This window comes from Labrus bergylta, chromosome 15 (genome assembly GCF_963930695.1).
Source record: "Labrus bergylta chromosome 15, fLabBer1.1, whole genome shotgun sequence".
NCBI classification, from domain to species: Eukaryota; Metazoa; Chordata; class Actinopteri; order Labriformes; family Labridae; genus Labrus; species Labrus bergylta.
In genome coordinates this window covers 507,599-512,598 of record NC_089209.1, presented here as the reverse complement: position 1 = coordinate 512,598, position 5,000 = coordinate 507,599, and positions in this window count along the sequence as shown.

Below are 5,000 nucleotides of genomic sequence, written 5' to 3'. Positions count from 1 at the left end.
GGTCAGAGGTCTCGTGGTGATTGGTCAGAGGTCAGTGGTCTCGTGGTGATTGGTCAGAGGTCTCGTGGTGATTGGTCAGAGGTCTCGTGGTGATTGGTCAGAGGTCAGAGGTCTCGTGGTGATTGGTCAGAGGTCAGTGGTCTCGTGGTGATTGGTCAGAGGTCTCGTGGTGATTGGTCAGTGGTCTCGTGGTGATTGGTCAGAGGTCTCGTGGTGATTGGTCAGTGGTCTCGTGGTGATTGGTCAGAGGTCAGAGGTCTCGTGGTGATTGGTCAGAGGTCAGAGGTCTCATGGTGATTGGTCAGAGGTCAGTGGTCTCGTGGTGATTGGTCAGAGGTCTCATGGTGATTGGTCAGAGGTCAGAGGTCTCGTGGTGATTGGTCAGAGGTCAGAGGTTTCATGGTGATTGGTCAGAGGTCAGTGGTGATTGGTCAGTGGTCTCGTGGTGATTGGTCAGAGGTCTCGTGGTGATTGGTCAGTGGTCTCGTGGTGATTGGTCAGAGGTCTCGTGGTGATTGGTCAGTGGTCTCGTGGTGATTGGTCAGAGGTCAGAGGTCTCGTGGTGATTGGTCAGAGGTCAGAGGTCTCGTGGTGATTGGTCAGTGGTCTCGTGGTGATTGGTCAGAGGTCTCGTGGTTATTGGTCAGAGGTCAGTGGTCTCGTGGTGATTGGTCAGAGGTCTCATGGTGATTGGTCAGAGGTCAGAGGTCTCGTGGTGATTGGTCAGAGGTCAGAGGTCTCGTGGTGATTGGTCAGTGGTCAGAGGTTTCATGGTGATTGGTCAGTGGTCTCGTGGTGATTGGTCAGAGGTCAGTGGTGATTGGTCAGAGGTCAGTGGTCTCGTGGTGATTGGTCAGAGGTCAGAGGTTTCATGGTGATTGGTCAGAGGTCAGTGGTCTCGTGGTGATTGGTCAGAGGTCAGTGGTGATTGGTCAGTGGTCTCGTGGTGATTGGTCAGAGGTCTCGTGGTGATTGGTCAGAGGTCAGTGGTCTCGTGGTGATTGGTCAGAGGTCTCGTGGTGATTGGTCAGAGGTTTCGTGGTGATTGGTCAGAGGTCTCGTGATGATTGGTCAGAGGTTTCGTGGTGATTGGTCAGTGGTCTCGTGGTGATTGGTCAGAGGTCTCGTGGTGATTGGTCAGAGGTCAGTGGTCTCGTGATGATTGGTCAGAGGTCTCGTGGTGATTGGTCAGAGGTTTCGTGGTGATTGGTCAGTGGTCTTGTGATGATTGGTCAGAGGTCTCGTGGTGATTGGTCAGAGGTCTCATGGTGATTGGTCAGAGGTCTCATGGTGATTGGTCAGAGGTCTCGTGGTGATTGGTCAGTGGTCAGAGGTCTCATGGTGATTGGTCAGAGGTCTCGTGGTGATTGGTCAGTGGTCTCGTGGTGATTGGTCAGAGGTCTCATTGTGATTGGTCATCAGTCTCTGTCTCTGAAAGCTGTTTAAATAAAGTTTTGTCACTTTAAAAAAAAACAGATGAATTCAGTGGAGTAACCCGGTGACTCCGTCTGTTAGTTAAACATGTTAATGATTATAAAGATCACACTCAGTCTGAACTCTGTTTAACACTATAACACAACCTCAAAGCACCGCCACACAAACAATAAACAAACAAACAAACACGTGTGTGCAGCTCGCCATGCAAACAAACAACAGAATAGTTTCCCATGATTCATCTGTGCTGCTGAAAGAAAACATGTTAATCAGAGATTCAACGTGGCTGCAAACAGAGAGACAACTTACCTGAGAGACGCACAGAGAGCTACTGACCACACTGCTGCACCGAGTGTGTGTGTGAGGGAGGGAGGGAGGGTGTGTGTGTGTGTGTGTGTGTGTGTTTCCCGCTCTGAACTGAATGGAACCAGACTGATATAGAGTAGGGAGGTCAACGGTCAACTTGGAGTGAGCTGGAGGAGGAGGGACTTCCCTGCACAACTCTTAGCCAATCAGAATCCAAAGTTTAACACAATTTTTGTTCCATGAAACGTTCCTATGTTCAGAGCTCTTTGAGGACACTAAGAAATCACACACACACACACACACACACACACACACACACACACACACGAACCCCTGAGCTCATCTGAGTCGGGGTTCTATTCGTCGTCTCCTCTTCTTGCTGCGTCCAAAAATGTGGAGACACATTTCAGACACTCAGTGTCTTCATTACACATCTGTGAAAAATATCTGTTTAGAAAATTGGAGAGGAGTGGAAGGAACTTTTTAAATAGTTCCTTAATGGATAGACCCTTTAGAGCAGTAAGTAACTCTGACCCCTAGTGTTTAAAATGGGTACTGCAGTCTAAATTCTAAACATCATAGAGAGCTGTCTCCCCCCCTCCTCTCTAGAGTTGATGCTCACTCAGGTCACCATGTGGTGGACTCTGAAGCTTCAGTGTTTATCCAGCTCTGCATGGGTCTGTAAACCTTTCTGTGTTCTAACCTCTCTCCATTTTTCAAAAGCATCTCCAATATTGATCCTAGTTTGAGCACGTTTCTGCTCGTGGAGCTTATTAGAAACATGCAGAGGCTTTTTAGGTCGGGTACAATCACTTCTATCTGAACCACTTCTCTTGACCGCTTCCATCGCTGCAACACCTGTTGACCTGATAACTGCTCTCATATGTGACAAATCGAGGGGCGTCCAAAACTTAAAAGCGCCTACCTTCTCTGGTCCAAACAAATTCAGGAGCAGAATCTGAAGTTAGAAGGAGGACATACTGGCTGCTGCATTGTTGTCAGAGAAGCCAGCACTTCAACATAGCATGTTTCCTTAATGTCTGATAGTAAGATACCTTTATCAGCTCACTCTCTACACAGCTCACTGATTGGACCTTTACAGAAAGTGAGGGAGAGGGGTCATCTACATCTCCCATGATGTATTTCTGCTTGTTGTCTGTTTATATCTTTATATGTAGATTCAGTAACAGTAGATCTGTTGTTTTGTTTAAACATCTGAAGGGTTTTGAATTGTGGACCCCGTCACACTGCAGAGGCTCATGGGTAATGTAGTAGTTAGAGCCTGGTTTAAAAGTATGTCAGTCTGAGACCCTGAGGGGGTAATTCACATTCACACACACACACATACTCAATCAAGACCTGTGCACATGGTGAGATGTCAGAGTGAGGGGCTGCCTACAGGGGGCGCTCTTCAGCTGGTGGGGGTTAGGGAGGGAACCTGGCTCCTATTCAGCTGGTGGGTTTTTTTTTTTAGATTTATTTTTGTGCTTTTTGTTCCTTTAATTGTAGAGATAGGACAGTGGATAGAGTCTGAAATCAGAGAGAGAGAGAGAGAGAGAGGAAGGACATCAAAGTCAAAGTCAACTTTATTGTCAATTTCAAAATATGCCAGACATACAGTGGAATCGAAATTTCGTTTGTCTCCGTCCCGCGGTGCAATACAACCAAAAATAAGGTAAAAAAGAGATAAAATAAAATGAGGTAAAAATAAGAAATAATATTTACAGTAATAAATTCTAAATTGTGCAAAAGGTACAAAATGGTAAATAAAATAAATAAAATAAAATAAATTGAAAGAAAAATTAAACTTGTGCAATATGTGCAATGTGCAGTAAACTGAGTGTACTTTTGAATAGTTAGCTTCAGAGTTATTAGTCCAGAGTTCTTGGTTCTTGGTGGTAAACGGGAGGGGGTTCAACGTCCAGTGTTTGTGGGGGCAGAGGGGAGGGAAGGAAGAGAGTGGAGAGAGTTAAGCTTCCTGACAGCTTGGTGGAAGAAGCTGTTTCCCAGTCTGGTGGAGCCGGCCCGCAGGCTGCGGTACCGTCTCCCCGATGGCAGGAGGCTGAAGAGGCTGTGTGAGGGGTGGGTGGGGTCACGCACAATGCTGGTTGCTTTGCGGGTGAGGCGGGTACCGTAGAGGTCCACAAGAGAGGGGAGTGGGACACCGAGAATCCGTTCAGCAGCCTTCACTGTGCGCTGCAGGGTCTTGCGGTTGGCAGCAGTGCAGCTCACACACAGTGATGCAGCTGGTCAGGATGCTCTCGATGGTGCCTCTGGAGAAGGAGCACATGATGGATGGGGGGGCTCGTGCTCTCTTCAGCTTGCGGAGGAAGTAGAGGTGCTGCTGGGACTTCTTGGCCAGTGATGTGGTGTTGGTTGTCCAGGAGAGATCCTCACTGATGTGAACCCCCAGGAACTTGGTGCTGCTCACTCTCTCCACAGCAGCACCGTCGATGGTCAGTGAGGGTTTAGGAGTGGGGACTCTCTGGAACTCGACAACAACCTCCTTGGTCTTGTCGACGTTCAGGAAGAGGTTGTTGTCTCTGCACCACGTGGCCAGTTGGCTGACCTCCATCCTGTAGTGCGTCTCATCGTTGTTGGAGATGAAACCAACCACTGTTGTGTCGTCCGCGAACTTCACAATGTGGTTGCTGCTGAAGGATGGAGCGCAGTCGTGGGTCAGTAGCGTGAAGAGCAGGGGGCTGAGCACACAACCCTGAGGGGCCCCAGTGCTCATGACGGTGGTTTTTGATGTGCTGCCGCCGACCTGCACTGTCTGAGGCCTCTCGCTGAGGAAGTCCAGCAGACAGTTGCACAGGGAAGTGCTGAGCCCCAGCTGGTCCAGTTTGCCGATCAGCTGCTGAGGGATGATGGTGTTGAATGCTGAACTGAAGTCTATGAACAGCATTCTGACGTATGAGTTTTTGGTGTCCAGGTGGGTGAGGGCTGGGTGAAGAGCAGAACAGATGGCATCCTCGGTGGATCTGTTACCTCGGTATGCAAACTGGTAGGGGTCCAGGGTGGCGGGGAGGGTGGATTTGATGTGGGCCATGACTAACCTTTCAAAGCACCTCATGGCGAAGGGGGTCAGTGCAACGGGTCGATAGTCATTAAAAGTGGATGGTGAGGGCTTCTTTGGAACGGGTATGATGGTGTTGGCTTTGAAGCACGATGGACTCAGCCTGACTCAGAGAAGCGTTAAAAATGTTTGTGAAGACATCTTTGAGCTCCTCTGCACAGTCCTTCAGCACACAGCCAGG